Consider the following 20,481-nt stretch of genomic DNA (forward strand, 5'->3'; position numbering starts at 1 on the left):
TGGCAAGGTGCATATACATACAAGCAGGCAAAATAGTCAAACACATAAAATAAAAGACATCTTTGTTTTGAGACATAGTTTCCCTGGCTCTCCTGGAACTCGATCTGTAGATCTCTGGCTTTGGTTCAGAGACCGGCTTACCTCTGCTGGCCAAGTGCTGAGATTAAAGGGGTACACTACCATCAGCTCTCTCTCTCCCTAAGGTAAAAATAAAAGAGACCCAAGAGGGATTTTCAAAACACATGATGCCATCTGTAAGGAACAGGTCCTCACCAGACACTAGATCTTCTGAATCTTGACCTTGGTCTTTGAAGTCTCACAATTATGAGCAAAAGCTTTCTTGAGCTAGGCACTGTGGAGCATACCTGCATCTTAGAACTGGACAGCCAGAGGCAGGAGATCCTGAGTTCTAAGACATTCTACAACTACATAGCAAGACCAGCTCAGGTCAGGCATAGTGGTGCACGTCTATTATCCTGACTCTAGGGCCTGTCTCAGGAAAACAAACAAAACAGGCACAGACTAGGGGTGGCTCAGTTAGTAAGGTACCTGCCAGACAAACATTGGACCTGTGTTCACATTCCCAGAACTTAAATAAAACCTGGGCACAGGCACACATGTCAGAAACCCAGATCTGAGGGGTTTAGGAGAACCTGAATATTGCTTGCTAGCTGATCTAGCCAACTCATGAACCCCAGGTTCAGTAAGACTCAGAAGCTAAGATGGAGGGCTGAAGAGATAATTTCATGAGTAAACACTTGCCATGCAAGCATGAGAACCTGAGTTCATATTCCCAGAACCCAATTAAAGTTGGATGCCCGACTGTGGTCCCAGAGCTACAGGGATGTGAGAGACAAGAGAACCTCAAGAAGTTCCTGGACTAGGAAACCTGGTGCATGCTGAGGCAAACAGGAGACACTGTCTCAGAGGAGATGCAGGGCAGAACTGACACCTGAGGTTGTCTTTCTGCACTGAGTCACTCCCTATCCCCCAAGCCCTATGTGTTTTGTTTGTTTTCCTGAGACAGGCATGAGAGTCAGAATTATAAACCTGCACAACCATGCCTGACCCAGGCTGGTCTTGCTATGTAGTTGCAGAATGTCTTAGAACTTGGACCCCCTGCCTCTGGCTACCCAGTGCACTATGGCATACATGTGCACACATACACATGAACCTACGTGTGAGCAGGCTCAAACCTGCAAACACACACACACACACACACACAGTCTTAGTTTTAAAAACTAAAAGAGGTGAAGCAGGCAGTGGTGGAGCAGGCCTTTAATCCCAGTGCTCAGGAGGAAGAGGCAGGTGGATCTCTGTGAGTTTGAGGCCAGTCTGGTCTACAAAGCAAGTTGCAGGACAGCAGGGCTACACAGAGAAACCCTGTCTCAAAACAACAACTACAATAATGTAGACAGAAATCAAGGAAGATACAAATACATACACACATCTCTCTCTCTCTCTCTCTCTCTCTCTCTCTCTCTCTCTCTCTCTCTCTCTCTCTCACACACACACACACACACACACACACACACACACAAGAAAAGAGAGGAAGAAAGAGGAGGAAGGAAAGAAGGAAGGCCCCAGAGAAAAGTAAACAAATGAAAGTTTACATTTCTTCTGCTTACCAGTGACCTAGGCTACGGTATTTTGTCATAACCGCCCAAACAGACTAAGATTGTAGCTTCTTCGCTCACCTCAGTTTTCTCCTCCCACGCAAACCGCACACTGACAGTTCCAGCTGCTTCCTTCCTCCATTCCCTCTCTAGGGCCACCTGCCCTCCAGTCTGTCACTGCTCCTGTCCCCCACAGCTTTCCCCATCAGTCCTGCCTAGAAAACTTGTAGAGCCCATCAAACATCCAGGCTGCCACCCAGCCTGTAACCCTGTTCCTGGCTCCTCTGTCCTCAGTGTCATTTCAAACGTCCTCAACTCTGTCCCTGACCAAGGAGCTCTGAACTGTTTTGGAGAAAAGAGGCTACAGCCCAGCAGCCCCCAAAGGTCCCACTCCTTTCCCCAAGCCAGCTTCTGTTGTCTTTTACAATGAAAGAGGTATGTACCCCCGCCTCCCAACTGCAGAGCCCCAGCCTCCCTACCATCCCTTTACCCACAACCTCTTCTGGATTCCACCTTCCAAATTCCAAAGGCCTTTCATCTCCCTCAACTTAAAATTAGAAAGAAGTGAGATGTCTGTGAGGCCTGGGCAGCAAACTTCTAAACTTCTAGAATGGAAAAAGCTTTCATTTCCTTTTACTACTTGACCCACACAACAAGGCTGCCCAGGAGACCAATGTTCTCCAGCTACTCCCTCAAGTGAACTCTTCCTCCTCCAAAAGAGCTGACAGAGAGGCAGAGGCAGGATAACCACAAGTTCAGAACAGCCTGGTCTACAGGTTATCAAGTGTTGGTCTGAGCAATGATACATGATAAAACCCTGACTCCAAACAAATAAAATGTTTACATGATAGTACATGCCTGTAATCCTAGGAGTCAAAAATCAAGGGCAGGAGGACTGTTGAAGGCAGTATAGTGGCGCTATACAAAAAAGAGAAACCTAGGGCCAAGGAGATGGCTCAGCAGGTAAAGGCACACATCGCTAATCCTGATGACCTGAATTAGATTCCCAGGATCCATATGACAGAAGTGGAGGAGTGACAGGCACAAACTGTCCTTTGATCTCCACACCATTGTGTACACACACACACACACACACACACACACACACACGATGAAGTTCTCTAAAAATAACTGAAATAAATTGGGCAGTGATGGCACACACCTTTAATCCCAGCACTTGGGAGGCAGAGGCAGGCGGATTTCTGAGTTGGAGGCCAGCCTGGTCTACCGAGTGAGTTTCAGGACAGCCAGGGCTACACAGAGAAAAACAAAAACAAAACAAAACAAACAAACAAACAGGAGGAAAAAAAGGTAAAACAAAACAAAAAATTGTCCTGGCTGAGCATGGTAGTACACCCCTTTAATCCAGACACTCAGGAGGCAGAAGCAGGTGAATCTCTGTGAATTTAAGGCCAGCTTGGTCTACATAGTAAGTTCCAGAACACCCAGAGTCTATAATGAGACCCTGTCTCAAAAAAGTGTGTGTGTGTGTGTGTGTGTGTGTGTGTGTGTGTGTGTGTGTGTGTGTTCTGGTCAGGGGCTGTACAGTGAGATTCTGTCTCAAAAAGTAACAGTAACACAACATTGTTGTTCTAGCTATTGCTTAGACGGCAGACATTGGGGTTCCCTGTATTGGAGAAACAAGTCTGATGAGCAGTGGTGAGGTCAGGGAAGGCCATGGGCCCCGTAGGCTGGATGTGGGAGACTGAAGACAAAGACGGCTTTTGCAGTGGACTTAGATGGAGCAGGCTAGGTACTGAGGAGGGAGGATGGAAGGAGGATCAGGCCAAATGGGGAACTTTATTCCTCTGAGGAGCTGCCCTATTAGACCTGCCAGTAAGAAAGCATGCACGAGCTGGGCGGTGGTGGCGCAAGCCTTTAATCCCAGCACTTGGGAGGCAGAGGCAGGTGGATTTCTGAGTTAGAGGCCAGCCTGGTCTGCAGAGTGAGTTCCAGGACAGCCAGGACTACACAGTCCTAACCTTGTCTCGAAAAATGAAAAAAAGAAAGAAAGAAAGAAAGAAAGAAAGAAAGAAAGAAAGAAAGGAAGGAAGGAAGGAAGGAAGGAAGGAAGGAAGGAAGAGGGCTGGAGAGATGGCTCAGCGGTTAAGAGCACTGACTGCTCTTCCAGAGGTCCTGAGTTCAATTCCCAGCAACCACATGGTGGCTCACAACCATCCGTAATGAGATTGGATACCCTCTTCTGGTGTGTGTGAAGACAGTGACAGTATACTCACAAACATGAAATAAATAAATAAATAAATCTTTTTTAAAAAAAGAAAGAAAGAGAGAGAGAGAGAGAGAGAGAGAGAAAGAAAGAAAGAAAGAAAGAAAGAAAGAAAGAAAGAAAGAAAGAAAGCAAGCATGCACGAGACCCTTGTGCTCTGACTTCCACCACAGGGACCCACTTTCCCATTCACCTTTCTAGCCCCAGGTTAAGCAGACCCTAAGGACTATGTGGCCTCTCCACAGATGGATGTGGAGTCTCTAATAGAGGTGAGATCACCAAGTGGCAATCCACCTACTTGCAGTCCTTCGGCCCCTCAAATGATCATGAGATATCTAGACTTCCGGGGGAGGGAGAGTTAAGGCAGGGTCTTATTATGTAACTCTGGCTATCCTGGAACTCACAATGTAGACCAGGCTGGCCTGAAATTCTCAGAGATTCACCTGCTTCTGCCTCCTGAATACTGACTGGGATTAAAGGCGTGTGCCCCTGAGCTCCCAAGCCCAGCTATAAGATGTATTCTTAAAAGTGATATAGGCTAAGCTCACAGAAGTTTGAAGTTACAGTGCTCATCAGAGCAAGGTCCTTAGGTCAGAAGCTTAGGCCTTACCTGTGCAAATGCCAATGGGGCAGCACAGCTCCTACCTGTAATCCCAGCAGCAGTCTGGATGCTTAATGAAGCAAGATTGTCACAGGTTCAAGGCCAATCAGGGCTATGAGTAAAACCCTGTCTCAAGCATCTATTCCACTCCCTTCCCTCAAAATACAAAAGCTAGGATTTGTGGTACAGGCTTAGCACTTTTTTTTTTTTCGAGACTGGGTTTCTCTGTGTAGCCCTGGCTGTCCTGGAACTCACTCTGTAGACCAGGCTGGCCTCGAACTCAGAAATCTGCCTGCCTCTGCCTCCCAAATGCTGGGACTAAAGGCGTGCGCCACCACCGCCTGGCCAAGCTCAGCACTCTTAAGGCTAAAGCAGGAGGCTCATGTGTCTGTGGGGAGTGGGGCTGCACGGCGAGCTCCACCCATTCTTTATAACACAACTCTACCTTCTAAAAAAAAGCAAACATCGCCCCCACTCCCTGCCTAGGAAGTCTGGAACTCTGGGAATGGAATAAAAGGAATTGTTTCCTTTTTTTTTTTTTCTGAAATTTCTTTTTTTTTTTTTAAAGATTTATTTATTTATTATATGTAAGTACACTGTCGCTGTCTTCAGACACCCATATGAGGGCATCAGATCTCATTGCAGATGGTTGTGAGCCACCATGTGGTTGCTGGGATTTGAACTCATGACCTCTAGAAGAGCAGTCAGTGCTCTTAACCGCTGAGCCATCTCACCAGCCCGGAATTGTTTCCTTTTAAAGTGTTATCTTTTTTGGAAACAGTCTCACCATGTAATGTGGAATGGTCAGGAGCTCTGGACCTTTCTACCTTAGACTCAAGAGTTCTGGAATCAGAATTACATTTTTTTGTTGTTGTTGTTCTGGATGTCAAACACAGAGATCCATGCTGGCTCTATCACCTGACATACCACCTAAGCCATCTGTTTTAATGGAAAGTTCTAGGTCATTCTGACAGGCAGAGCTTGGAAACTGCTGCTGCATGTATGAGCCCACATGTTCTGAGGTATGTTAGGTTCTGGAAAATAGTCACTCGTGGAACACAACAGGTTAAGAAGGCTCTAGACCACATCAACTGATGCTCTCAGGGTTCTGCCTCTCAGCATTTTTGTGCCCCTCAACTACTGTAGTTCTGCACAAAGCCATGTGGTGGCGACAGTACCCCAGGGCTTGTTTCAGTTGGCTATCCTGAACTGGAGACCCTGGAAGGACTGTCCCCTTCCCACTGGGAACTTAAGCTTTAAGGCTTAGTGCCAGTGGGCAGGTCCTATGCCAGAGAGAAAAGCTGATACCAGAAAAGTGTACCAGCCAGAAGCTAGTAACTTCTGGAAGTTCTTGGAAGGGGGTAACTCTGGAGCAGTAGAGAGGTGAGCTAGAGGATATCCCCTTGGTCACAGAAGACATAGGGGTGCCAGGCCTCTGGGACTTGGAGATAAAAGCTCAGATGGGTAACTCTGGCCCAATGGAGTCTTGCCACATGCCACTTTAACCTTCTGCCTATCCTATTCAAACTGTCTATTCTGGTTCCAAGTCCTATTTCCCTGCCAAGGGTAGGGGAAGCCTGGAGGTAGCCCAGGGCTTTAGTCGGAGCTGGAGGCTGGAAGTTCTCACAGCCTAGCAGCCGGGTAAGCTGGAAATGGGAACCCAAAGCAGAAGGGTCCTTGGATGGAGTCTTACCAGCTGTCAGCTTCCCGTCTCTTGGGTTGGAGGCTCTCTGAGCCCCTGTCCTGCTCTGTGGTCACGGAAGCCCACGATCTTGGCCATAGGATGAGCCTTCACCCTGTTCTGGGTGCAGTTCAACAGACCAGCCTGGACACCATCCTCACCTCTGGTTCCAAGCCCAGTTCCAAGAACACCCAGGGGAAAGCAGAGGCCTGTCCTCCCTGGTCTCCTCTGTCCTTCATCTGTCCTATTCCAGGGAAGACTGAGATCCCAACTGGAGACACTCTTGCCCAGTCTGTTTAAACTTAGCATACTCTGAAATTAGCCCACACCCCTCCTGTCTCCAGGGTACCCACCCAACACCCACATGCTCTGAAGAACCACCCTCTTCCTCTTGACTCTGCCTTCCTTTTTGAGGACCCCAGATGTGGTGCTGTCCTCTGAGGTTCTGCCTCTGCTCCTAGGAGGCTGGGACTAGGCCAGCTGTTTTTCCCTAAGCAGCCAGCTGTTTTGCCCATCGGAAAGTAGCTCTGGATCGTCTGCTAAAGTCGTTTCTAGGTTGCAGCGTGGCAGCCCTACTGGGCCAAGGCCTGGGAGTGCTTAACTCCTCTGGTCCAGGCAGTGTGGCTTCTGCCTCCCGGCTTTCTGCATTCCCCAGAGTCAGTAGGGACTCCTAGAGTCCTACAAGAAGGCTAAGTATGGCTATCCTCAACACCCTCAACAGTTGCCATCATCCCTTCCACAGAGTCTTGTCCCCAGGTGGATCTAAGTGAGGTCCAAAGGGGTTACCAACCCTTAAGAACGACTGTACCAACGATAGCTGTCCTCAACTGTTAGCTTAAAGCCACCAGGAGTTGAACTGGGTACCTCAATGACTCATTTGACAGCTTCGTTTTGATAATTCAGTGTCATGGCAAGTATTATTTACTGATTAGAAAAGCAGAAACCCAAAGTGTCAATTGTCTCAGTTACCAAGAGCTGGTTGGGTGCTGCCCAGCCCTAGTGGCTCTAGAACAGCCTCTGCACTGCCGTTCAGGTTTTCCTGAGCCCTCTTTCCGAGGTCTGGGCCTGGGAGCCCCATCTGTGAAATGAGAAACTGACAGAGTTAACACCACTAGCCCCAATGGAGAGTTGGGCCAAGACACCTTCCAAGTATTTATTAGAGATCACTCCTCCTGGTGGCTGCGGTTGGCCTGGGCAAAGATCCCAGATTCACTGCCTCCTGGCTGCCAGCGTTGGGGTTAGTAACTACCTCCCAGTCTCTCTGTCTCCACAGTTGGAAAATGGAGACAAGAACAACTGCTCTTGCCGGGCGGTGGTGGCGCACGCCTTTAATCCCAGCACTTGGGAGGCAGAGGCAGGTGGATTTCTGAGTTCGAGGCCAGCCTGGTCTACAGAGTGAGTTCCAGGACAGCCAGGGCTACACAGAGAAACCCTGTCTCGAAAAACCAAAAAAAAAAAAAAAAAAAACAAAAACAACTGCTCTTGGTTTTGATGATGCAGGTATAACGCTCTGCGCATAGCCCAACTAAGGACTGGTGTGAAATGTCCTATCTTGCCAGTAGGACTACTGACCACAATCACCAAGGGACAGAGAAGGCCACTGTGGGTGCCTCCAGGCTCAAAGTGGAGCTGGTTAGGTAGGAGAGCTACTGGCTCAGGAGTCCCCAGGCAGAGAAAGAAGGCTGGGTAGTGGGATTCCACCTGTCTCTGGATCCCCCAAGGCTTCCTGTTTTAACTCTGCATCCTTGTGCCTGGTCTGGGGAAGGGGCTAAGGAACATCGACAATCCCAAGGCTAACATGGCTCAGAAGGAGACTTGGTTGAGGCTGGGTGGGATCTCAGGGTCTGGGAACGACCTCTCAGGATGCAGTGACCCGTGTTCTCCCCTTTTGTCCTACCCTCCCTGCCCACCATGGGTCAGGTCCCTGGTCCCAGCCTAGACATCTGGAACTGGGACAGACAAAGGGCTGCGGGAAGGGACAATAACCTTCTGTCCATTTTCAGAGGCTGGGCCAGGCCTGGCCAGGACTGGGGGCCGGAGCCCCGGCGAGGCGGTGCCAGGCCCCCCGTGGGCAGCGGACAATGTTGGCAGTGATGGAGAGGAGGCATTTCAAAGCGTTTTGTTCCTCCTGACCCCCTCCCCTCCACACATCTCGCCCCAGCTCGGGGTGAGGCCCCAGCCCCACCCCCAGCCACCCAGGCCTTGCTCTGGGCTGCTTAGGGACTGGCCACATTCTTGACCTCAGGGGAAAAGTTTAGACTCTTTGCGCCCTGGGCGACAATAACAGTGTCACAGACCTGATTTAGGAGCAGCACTTACCATCACAAAGCCACAGACAAAGGGGCCTGAGGCTGAGAGCAAGCACACACTGGCCTCAGAGCCTACTCCATTGCCAGGGTCTGTACACCTTCTCTTCCAGGTTTGGCCTGGGTCCACTCAGAGCCTGCCATGACACACCTGGGAGGACTTGAGGCCGAGGGAGGGAAGGGACAAAGTACAACTAGGAATGAAGGTGTTTTCAGAGTCATCTCTTACTCTCCCATGAAACTCTTAAGTGACCCTGGATAGGTCCTTCACACTCCAGGCCTCAGTTTCCCTATCTGTAATAGAGGTGCTATATAACATACGACACTGAGAGCAGGGGGCTCTGTCCTTGTGGCAGGAGGGTTTCAATAACGACGGTGGCCAGGTTGGGGGTACACCCCTGAAGGAGGTCCATCCACTCAGGAGGCTGAGCTATGGAGCTCCTGGGCTCCAGTTGCTCCAGAGCAGCCTGGCAACATGGTAAGATCTGGTCCGTGGAGCTGTGGTGGAAAGAGGGAATATGTCCTTGCACTCTGGCACTACCCAGGAGCTGGCTTACTAAGCCCTTACTGGACTTCACCTGCTTTAATCATGTAAACCCTGTCACCCTTACAAGGCAGGAGCATCATTAACTCTGCCTTGAAGTTGGTAAACTGAGGCTTAGAGCCATGGAGCAGGTTGCCCAGGCCAGGCTGCTTTGCTCCTGACTGCCCCTGTGGGAAGGCATGAGGAGGCAGCTGGCCCAGGCTGAGCTGGGGTGGAAGGGCCTCCCCTCCCAACAGAAGGCCATGAATAAATAAATATTTGATTATCCCCAGGAGGAATTCCATCCCCAGAGCAGGTGCCTTTAAAAATCTGGATTGATTCTTGTCTATGAGCAAGGTTGTCCTGGGTGGACATCCAGATGCAGGGGACTGGACACAATGACCCCACCCCCACCCTCACCCCCAGGAATCAGAGGCAAGACAAAAGTTCATTTAAAGGTTTGTGGCACCAGTGTTAGGTTGTAGGTCTGTGCAGTGCCCATTTGGTGAGCTTCAGTGAAGGCCCAAGAATAGTGCCTGAAGTCATGAGGGGAGGCAGGGAGTCTCCTGGCCAGGCCCGTGGCCAGCACAGCTCACCTCACAGCGGGCCCCACGGGGCGAGTGTGACATGCCATTAGCTTTCCTTTCCATGAAGCAGTTGGGTTTTTAATACAACCTGAGGGGTTATCTGCTCTCTAGGGTCTGTTACAGACTTCAGGGGGAGAGCTGGGAGACTGTAGAGACCCCAACACCAGCCGGGGTTGTCTGCAGCGCTAACATAAAGGGAAGAGGCCCAGGCTGTAATCCAGATCCCTTACCTGACTGTTACAGCCATAGGAAGCTACACAGGTACATAGGAAGCGAGCAGTGCCCAAGCAACAGCAGCCAAGCTAAAATCACCACACAAATCATTCATTCATTCATTCATTCACTAGCAGGGTCTTATGTGGCCAGTTTAGCATTAAGCCTCATACACAGCCAAGGCTGGCCTTGGACTCTTGATCTTCTTCCTGTCTGGGAGACAGGCTTGGGCCGCCTTATCTCAACTACTTTTAGAAGGTTAAATGTGATTCTGTTAGGCTAATCAAAGAAAATAGTGGCCTGGGTGTGACAGAGTATTTCATTAATCCTAACGGATGGCAAAGCTAAATGAATTTCTGCAAGTTCTAGGCCTGCCTGGACTACATAAGCAAACTCTAGGCAAGCCAAGGTCACATCATGAGATCTTGTCTCAAGAAGTGGTTTTGGGAAGTTTGATGGCTTGTACCCGAGATTGAGTTTGAGGCTAGCTAGTCTGGGCAACATGACGGTTTCTGTCTCAAACAAACAAACAAAAAAAAAAAAAAAAAAAAAAAAAAGCCTTGGAATCTGGGGTCCAACATCCCAGCCTCCATCAATCCCCTATCCCAACCCCTCAATTCATTCCCAGAATAGTTTTTCAATATCTGCAACTACTCTCCTGTTCTTTCAATGTCTGTCCCCAAACCACCCCGACGCACATCAGTCACAGACAGTGGGTGAGGTCATCCAAAGAGAAACTGCCACAACTTGTGGGGACACAGTTTATGGAACCCCAAGGAGCCTTCCCCTCCCCTCCCTGGCTTCAGAATACAGGAGCACTCACCCGGCAGAGCATCTTGAGGTCCCCCACAGCCCAGAGGTGGACGGCACTGCTGGGTGCTTAGGCACAAGATGACCGACTGCCTGTGTAGCTCTTATTTTGGAGGGTTGGCCAGACAGCTCATCCCAGGCCCAGATTTTCTTGGCATCTCTAGGCAGGAAGGGCACTACCTAAGAGCTGGGAAGAGCGAGGAAAGATTTTATAAGCAAAGGTGGCTCCTAGAGGGCTCAATCTAACCCTCAGTTCACTGTCTTCTGAACACTGTGGGATGAGGGTCCAGCAGAGGCCCAGAAGAGCCAGCAGAAGCTAACAGAGACGTTGGTCTGACCCAGGCCCCTGGCCCACCCCACCCCACCCCAAGGCCAGGCAGGCCCACATGGAGGTGTTTGCTTTTCCTGTCTCCACACTGGTTCCATTCAGAGTGGCCCATCCCACCCCAGGCCAGCAGCCAAGGACCAGTGCACCAGGGGGCGAGATCACGGCCCAGTCTCCCTTCCATCCTTGTTTCATGAACATGAACATGCCATAGCAGCCACGCGGGCCTCCCAGTTTCGTGGGACACTGGAAAGAAGAGAGGAAAAAAAAAAAAAGCCAGGTAGAGAAGGGTCAAAGAATATACAGAAGAGGTTGGAAAAGAAGAGGACACGTGCTGGGCAGTGGTGGCACACGCCTTTAATCCCAGCACTTGGGAGGCAGAGGCAGGCGGATTTCTGAGTTCGAGGCCAGCCTGGTCTACAGAGTGAGTTCCAAGACAGTCAGGGCTACACAGAGAGACACGGACACGCAGAGAATGATGGGAAACGGAGCCTCTAAGGAGGCCCTGGCCATACAGAGCCAGGATGAGGAGCCTCTGGGCAGAAGGCTGGGTCAGGTGGCAGAGAGGGCTGGTCCAGAACCTCACTGCCTTGTTCTGTGCTGAGACATTGACGCCAGGATACACACCTGGCTCTGTGCAGAGACACTGACGCCAGGATACACACCTGGCTCTGTGCTGAGACACTGACACCGGGATACACACCTAACTCTGTCCTGCGACCCTGGGATACACACTGGGATACCAGGGGTCTAGGAGGAGTTGAGACCTGGGCTGGGCCAGGAGAAAGAAGGTGAAAAGTTTCCCCAAGTCAGAAGGCTATGGGGGAGGTATCTCAGGGGGTCCTGCTCTTTGCTCTGTCTGACTGTCACATTGGTACATAAAGGGGGTAGAAAGGTCAGATGTGCCCTTTCAGACCCGTGAGAAAAACTCTGCCCATTTCCCTAATCCATATTTATTGGTGTGAGACACTGGGGTGGGAGAAAGCCCCTGCCCCCACCCACTGCCCCAGCCAGGCCAGGTTAGCACTAAGAACAGGCTCCATGTCACCCACCCAAATCCTACTCTTTGTCTCTAGATTGGCTCCAGAGCGCCCCCCCTCCAATTCCCCATTGGAGTTGCCAAGCAACCATAGACGGGTAGCTGAGATATTTTCTTTATTACAAGAAAGGAAAGACAGAATCATGGTCCCAGAGCAGGGCATTAGGGTGCTGAGGGAAGAGGGCACCCTGTGCTCTGGAGGGGTACACTGTCCCCATGTACTCCGAGCACCGGGAGCACAGGGACAGGACCCCAGAGTCCATCTGAAACAAGAAGACAGAACAGAGGGGTGGGATGTGGAAGGGGTTGGCAGACACCATTCCAGACTGAATAGTGCTATATGACAAGGCAGGTACCTTCAAGAGACCCAGGCCTTCCTGTTATCTGCATTAAGTCATTTTCTTTCTTTGGTCCTGTGTTTTCTCCTTGAAAAAATGGGAGTATATTATCTAATTTAACTGTCATGAAAATGTGATGGCGGCCAGGCAGTGGTGGCGCATGCCTTTAATCCCAGCACTTGGGAGGCAGAGGCAGGCGGATTTCTGAGTTCGAGGCCAGCCTGGTCTACAGAGTGAGTTCCAGGACAGCCAGGGCTACACAGAGAAACCCTGTCTCGAAAAAAAAAAAAGAAAGAAAGAAAGAAAGAAAGAAAGAAAAGAAAAGAAAAGAAAAGAAAAGGTGATGGCATGTCATTCCTTCTCCCTTTTACTGGTTAGGGAACAGAGGCTCAAAGATGTGACACCAAGCGCCTAGCTGATAAGGTCAAAGTGTAATTCCTCAGCCCAGCTAGTTTCAAATAACAGCTTTTTTTTTTTTTTAAAGATTTATTTTTATTTATTATATGTATAAGAGTACAACGTAGTTGTCTTCAGACACACCAGAAGAGGGTGTCAGATCACAATGCAGATGGTTGTGAGCCACCATGTGGTTGCTGGGAATTGAACTCAGGACCTTTGGAAGAGCAGTCAGTGCTCTTAACTACTGAGCCATCTCTCCAGCCCCTCAAATAACAGCTTTATTGAGATTACACATTACACAATTTGCTTGCCCAAAGTGTGACTTTCAACATCTGTATCCAACTTATTTTAATCTTGTTTTGTTTTTTTAGTTTGGTGGTGGGTTTTTTTTTCTTTCTTTCTTTGTTTTTTGAGATGAGGTTTCTCTGTGTAGGCCTGGCTGTCCTGGAACTCATTCTATAGACCAGGCTAGCCTCGAACTCAGAGATCTGACTGCCTCTGCCACATATCTACCTTGCATCTACAGATTTCCCCATTGTGAATATTTTCTATACATACAACCAGATAGCATGCTCAAGTCCTAGTACCTTCCAACAACTCCAACCTCCAGAGGGGATGGGGTCATGGGGTGTCAGGGGAAGGGCTTAGTCTCTCCCAGCCTTGTGCCCTTGGTCTGTAAACTGGAGAGCTAGTCTCTCTCCCAGGGATGTAGCAGTGCGTGACAAATGTCTAGTATGTGATATGCTACTCAGAATATCATAGTTGATGGATGACAGCGGTCCATGCTTGTTTGATCCTGACCTAGGCACCTATTAAGGATGAAATGTTCTTCTAGGTGCTGGAGATGGTGAATGGGACATGATCCTGTCCACACAAGCCATCCATTCTAGTGCAGAGACAGACAAGGTAACTCATAAACTGGACACATACAGAGTAAGACAGATCAGGAAAGACAACACCACAATGTGATGGAAGAAGCCTGCTAGTCAGATGGTGTCAGCCTTCTTTTTGTACTGAGAGTGGAGTCCAAGGCTTTGCACATGATAAGCAAGTGCTCGATGACTGGACTATCTCCCCAGACCTATCGCTGATTTTGAAACAGGCTTCTCTTTTTTTTTTTTTTTTTTGTTTTTTGAGACAGGGTTTCTCTGTATAGCCCGGGCTGTCCTGGAACTCATTCTGTAGACCGGGCTGGCCTCGAACTCAGAAATCCGCCTGCCTCTGCCTCCCAAGTGCTGGGATTAAAGGCATGCGTCACCACTGCCCAGCTGAAGCAGGCTTCTCTAAGTGGCCTAGGCTGTGTTCAAACGTGGGATTCTTCTGTCTTAGCCACCTGAGTAGCTGAGATTGCGTGGGTGCAGCCTCATGTCTGGCTCTCACGATGGCTACTTTGCACTGAAAGGCTTGCTTATACCCTCCCCACAGAGGAGAATATCTTCTGCAAACTGCAACATGAAATACAGAGTGAAGAGATCCCAAGTAGGGGCAGGGGACTTAGCATCTATGACTTCATGTGTTGGGTTATAGATTTATTTCTAAAATTTATTTCTAAAGTTGGGCCACCTGGCCAGCCACCACCACTAGAGAGCTCTCTGGAGAGTCCCTGGAGCTCAGAGTGAGCCAACTTTGGCCAAAGGGGGTATATCGAGGAGCAAGACTTTCTTGTGAAAAAAAAAAAAAATGCCGGGTGGTGGTGGTGAATGCCTTTAATCCTAGCACTTGGGAGGCAGAGGCAGGCAGATTTCTGAGTTCGAGGCCAGCCTGGTCTACAGAGTGAGTTCCAGGACAGCCAGGGCTACACAGAAAAACCCTGTCTCGAAAAACAAACAAACAAACAAACAAACAAACAAACAAAAAAGACTTTCTTGTGTTCCAAGCTGGCTTCCAGCCAGGTCAGAATGAAACTTAGATTGACAGGAGCCAAGACCACAGAGTTCAAAATGTCCAGCAGAGATCTAGGTTCTGGGGAGCTTGTAGCCACAGCTGCTCTGGGGTGCATGCCATTCATGCTCTGAGCTTTGGGCTTGCCTATGAAGCTCAGTGTGGAGCCCTTCCAACCTTCTTAGGCTCCCTACTGCTGCAGTGCCTCTGAGTCCACCCCCAGCAGCTCAGCTGATTGGCTATGAACGTTTATATCCTTACTCTGCACTGTTTCTATTTTGTTTATGTTTTTTTATTTTGTTTACTTTTACTACGTTTCCTCCTTCTGTGTGGATGGGTGGATGTGTATACAGGACAGATGCAAGTGAGAAGACAGCGTCCAGGAGACAGCTCCCTCCGTCTACCATGTAGGGCACAGGAAAAACTTAGGGCGTCTGTCTCAGCAGCAAAACACTTTACCCACTGAGTTTCTCTCAACTGTTTCCTGGTTTTAAAAAACTCAGTGCGCACGCCTTTAATCCCAGCACTTGGGGGGCAGAGGCAGGCGGATTTCTGAGTTCGAGGCCAGTCAAAAAAAAAAAAAAACCCCAAAACCTCAATGCTGGGGTTCAAAACTAGGGCCTTGGGGGACGCTAGGCAAGTGCCAAATGCCCTACTTCGTGCTGTATTCTCTGTCCTCATATTTCTGTTGTTGTTGACTTTCTTTTCTTTGGTTTTCTAAGATTAGGTTTCTCTGTGTAGCCCTGGCTGTCCTGGTTCTTTATCTGTAGACCAGGCTGGCCTCAAACTCAGAGATTCACCTGCTTCTGCCTCCTGAGTGCTGACATTAAAGTCATGCACCACTGCCATCCAGCTGCAATATGTGCTCTTCACTAGCGCCAGCTCTCCTGTTCAAGCTTTGAATTTTTAACCCTGCTGCCTCCATTTTCCCAGGTTCTAGTATTACAGGCGTTTACCACCACACCTGGCTTTTTGCCCAATTGTCTTAAAGTTGGTTTCTTTTTCATCTACTCATTTATTTGTTACGTTAGTAAAGCATTCATTCATGTACCTTATATCTGTCATTCATTCAACACATGTTTCCTGAGCATGTCCTTCATGCTGGGCAGTGTTTGGTCCAGTCCATGGCAAAATGCCAATCTTGTGGGTAGTGTGCAAGTGCCGTTTTCTTTCTGAGAGTTGATTTTCTCCTACCCCCCTACACTCCCCCTTCTCTCTCTGTGGTTTTGAGATTTGTTTATTTTTTTAAGACAGGGTTTCTCTGTTCTTGCTGTCCTGGAACTTGCTCTATAGAGCAGGCTGGACTCAGACTCAGAAATCTGCCTGCCTCTGTCTCCCAAGTGCTGGAATTAAAGGTGTGGTCTGCCAAACCTCACTTGTGAATAGAGAACTGGTTTTCATTAAAGGCTAGATGGGTTGAATGCACACTGAAGCCCAAACATGTATGTGTATAGCTGTATGCACACGTGTGGTAGAGGTGTGATAGAGTCTTTCTCATGGGAAGCAGGTGCCAATGTTTGGATTTTCCCAACACTGCAGAGGGCAAGCATAAGGAGCTCACATTGTACAAGCTGTACCAAGGCTGAGCCCCTAAGAATCCATAGCTGCCCTAGAAGCCCATGGTAATGCTGCTTCTTCAGGAAGTTTCCTTCTTTCTTCCTGTTGGAGTGAATCTCTGCCTTCTACAATCTCAGAGAAATTTGCCAACACTTCAGAGCATGCCCTTGCTCTGCTCCTTCCAGTGGGGTTGGTTAGAAACCTAGATATCTGTTTGTCCATCTGTCCACTGGTTAGGTACTTCCAGGGAGATAACTGCAGTTGATCCTTTTCCTCCTTTAGCTGTCAGTGTACACACTAGGTGCTCACTAAATGATGCTCAGTGCAGACTGGCATGAACATGATGGACCCCACCCTGCTATGCCAGCTTTCTCCAGCAAGCCAGCAGTAGTTTAATTGGTCTGATTCAAATCATTCAACTTCTCTGCTCCCTCCCCACTTCATCCCCAGCAATTTTTAAACATGTAAACGTGTACTTGCCTAGGGCCTTTCAGGATCCCTAAAGCGTTTAGGGTAAAATCCTCCCAAAGCCCCACTAAGCCTGGCAGGGTTGACCTCCGATGTATCTGAAACTCTCAGAGTTCCAGACCCAGGGAATCCCATCTTTACTCAGAACTTGTCATGGTCTTGTTTGCTTGCTGGTTTGGGAGCCCCTGGAATCTCTGCCTGGGACAGTGTCCAGTGTCCGTCTTTACCCCCACACTCTCAGTTTTCTTTCTCTGGACTTCCATTCTCTATGATCTGCTTCCGATGTAGCTGGGTTACTCTTTTGGGAATGCCTGTCCTTCCATAAATGGATTTTCACCGGCTCCCCATCCCCTGCGGGTAATGGGTAAGAGTGGAGCAGCTTAAGTTCAGATATCAGTCTGTGGAGAAGTACTTACTTGAGGCTTTTGGTTAGATTCCTAGTAGCACAAACCAAACCAAACCCGCCGTAGTAACGTGGGGAGAAGATGGCAGGAGGAAAAAGCCGTTTCCTGCTCTCAGTTCTTGCAGTTTCATGCCCAATCCACTCAGGCTGAGTTCACACCAGACTGCAGTGGGTTATGATTTATAGAGTCTCCTAGAAGCCACTGCCTGGAGCACACATAGGCCAGCTCCTCTGTAGCTGCTAATGAAAGACCTGGAAAATTGTTTATAGTGGGTTGGGCAATCTTAGGTCCGACCCTGCTCCCGTCACTCCTAGCCACTGAGTTGTTTATCTGTAAAATGGAGCTGATAACAGACCCACTTCGAAGGTTGTTGCCAGAATCCAGCAAGCTGCTGCCTTTCTTAATCACTCAATACAGGAGATGGGTTTTGCTATACTGCCCAGGTTGGTCTGAAACTCTTGGTTTCAAGTGATTCTCTTACTTGGTTGCCCCAGTAGCCAGAGACTATAGGCTCTTGATGCCTGGCACACAGCAAACTTACTGTCAACATCAAGGAACTTGAAATTTTAGCTAGCAGGGATCCCACTCTTATAAACCCTGAAACCATGTTTTGTCAACGTTAAGAAAAACTCCAAAAGTTTGTGTAGTTGATTTTTAAGTCACAGGACATGCAGATGCCTCCACATATTTAATGAGTGGTTGAGGGAAGGCACTGAACTAGGTAGGTTCCAGAGGCACAAAGATCCACCCCATCAGCCTGTACCAGTGAAGAGAGCCAGACAAATGTAAGCACAATGCAGCTACATGCATGGCAGGGATGCCCAGAAGAACATGGGAGTGTTTTAGGGCAGGAGTGCAGGGTGTGCCATGGAAGAAGCAGAGTGTTTGGGAAGCCTGGGGTGGATAGAAGGCAGGATGCATGAAGACCACCACTCACTCCCCTCTGGGATGTGACACTCACTGGGGTGACAATCCCCAGGCTGATCTCTGGGGCTGGGGATCTGGATGGTATGCAAACAGCTGACCAGACCTCTTCTGTATCAGACCCATTCAGGGTACACATTAGATCTTCCACAGAGTTCCTGATCCTCTGGATGGGTGGGCCATCCAAAGAAAGATACAGGAGACAAGCATTAACAGATTGCCCACCGTTTCACACACACCTGCATCCTTCATCCATCGGTGCTGTAGCTAAGGGTCCAGGACCCTGGGGATCAAGCCCTTGTCTTTAGGGAGGGGAGGGGTACCCTTCAGATCCCTCTTGGGGGTGTGGTCTCTGGAGACTGCATCTTCAGCATGTTGGTTGGGACTATATGATTCCCTCCTATTCTTCAGATGAGCGTTCTAAGAGGGGTGACCCTCTGACCTCTAGACCGCTACCCCCTCACACTACGAAGAAATCGCTGGGAAGGAGCTTTAAGGAGTGAGGACTCAATATAGATAAAGATGTAACTGGAAGGAAGCTTGGGGCTTAAAAGATCCTGGGGTCCTCTGGTTACTCTTGGGTAACTCAGCCAAGCTCAGAGAGGCCTCATTCAGGTCCAGGGTCCAGGACCGAGATGTGGGTGCCTGGCCCTGGAGGGAGGGGGGCACCGGCAAAGGGGTCAAGCTGAGCGAGCAGGCGGGGCATTGGGAGTGCTGAGTGGGGTGGGAGGGCGCAGGGTCCGGTCGGTGCAGAGTGGGGGGAGCAGCCCCCAGGGAGGGGCATGCTATGTCTTTAAGAGCTGCCTGAGCGCAGGTTGCAGCTGCCTGGCCAGCCCGAGAGACAGCGGAGATTCATTACCCGTCGACACAATGACCATTGATGGCCCCGTGGCGTTATTCAAATCCAGTACCAATTGCAGCCGAGCCCCTTTCTCCGCGCCAGGCCCGTATTGTTGGAGCGGCCCACTAAAAGCCCGCCCCGGCCCCAAGCCGCCAGAGGCGCCCGCTCGGGTTCAGCCCTGCGCCTCGCCAGCACGCCGGCTCCCAGTCCGGCTCCCCGGGCGCTGCAGGTGACCCGGCGGCACATTCCGGCGCTCCCCGCTGCCCGGGCTACCACCACCCGCGACTCAGCCACAAGGAAGCAGAGAGCGCCCGAGCCGGTGCGTGCGCGGGGCCAGGCTGGGGAGGGGTCCCCCTGAGTCCAGCATCCCAGAGCCGGGGCTCAAGAGACGCCACTGGCCTCGGGCACCAGTTTTCTGGATTCCCAGAGCCCAGCCCGAGGGCGGGGAGAGGGTACTGGGGTTCCCTGGGCCTGACAGGATATTCCTCTAAGCTGGGGCCGCCCAGAGACACAACGCGGGTTACTCTAGGGACCCTTGGCTACTATGGAAGGAAACAAGCCGTGGGGGCGATGGGGATGCCCTAGCAGGGCCGGGATCTGGACACCGGCTTGTCCACCTTACCGCGGGACGGGCTGCGATTGCCGAGCTTCTGTGAGGTATTCCGATATGCAGCTCCAGAGATCTGGTGTGCGCTTTTAAGGAGCCAGGCAGAACCCCGAGGGGGACCGGGGCCCTGAACTCAGGGGCTTCGCCACTGATTGTCCAAACGCAATTCTTGTACGAGTCTGCGGCCAACCGAGAATTGTGGCTGGACATCTGTGGTTGAGCTCCGGGCTCAACAGAGACGGGGCCACAGAGAGGAGGTCCACGCTGGGAGACCCCCTGGGCCGCCAGTCCCAGAAGGAGCATAGTGGCCCCAGACTGGCACGCAAAAGGGGGAAAAAAGTCCTTGCCACTGGCGCCGCCATCCTCATCCTCGCCTCTTTCCTTCTCATCTGTGGGTGACCCGTGTCGGCTGGCAGGGTCCTCCAGTCGATCACGCCTGGTTTCCCCGCTTTCAAATTTCGGCCGGAACGAAGCTGGCACACAGCGGTGGGACCCGAATGTGGTTCGTACTGCCCGTTCTTGGTCAGAACCGCAGTTCGTGGGGGGTGAAGGTAGATGCTAGCAAAATTCTTTTGCTAACTCGTTTTGAATATGTTTCAACCTGTCCCCTGACCAGTACCCCCAAACAACAACAAAAAACAAACCCGAAATCAACCCGCATATCCCAAACCAGCCAACCAACCCCTCCCACAAGCTCCTCTGGACCGACTGATGGGCTGTGCCTCCCGCTGCTGCCAGAAACCGACAAGCTGGGGAATGATGCGCTCCAGCCGGGCAATCGTCACGGCTTTGGAAATAAGAACTTGGACAAATCAATCCTTTTCATTAAAAAAAAAAATCTTCGGAGGTAGTGGAACTTGTTTATTTCCTCAAAAGAAAGGGCCACGAGATGCATGGGAGGGGGGCTGCTGGGCGCTGTTGGTGCTTAGTGAGTCACCTGTCTCTGACCCGTTTCTGCTAGAAACTAAGAAACACCTGAGTGGACTAGAGTGAATAGGCTCTGATCAATTTCCACAACGGCCCTGGCACCACATGGGGAAAGCTGGTTTCCTCAGCCCATCCTCCTAAATGCTAAGCATAAACTGGGGTGCCATAAAAGCAAGGAGCCCTACCCACACCCTCCCATCCATCAGC

This window comes from Grammomys surdaster, unplaced genomic scaffold (genome assembly GCF_004785775.1).
Source record: "Grammomys surdaster isolate TR1022 unplaced genomic scaffold, NIH_TR_1.0 126133, whole genome shotgun sequence".
NCBI classification, from domain to species: Eukaryota; Metazoa; Chordata; class Mammalia; order Rodentia; family Muridae; genus Grammomys; species Grammomys surdaster.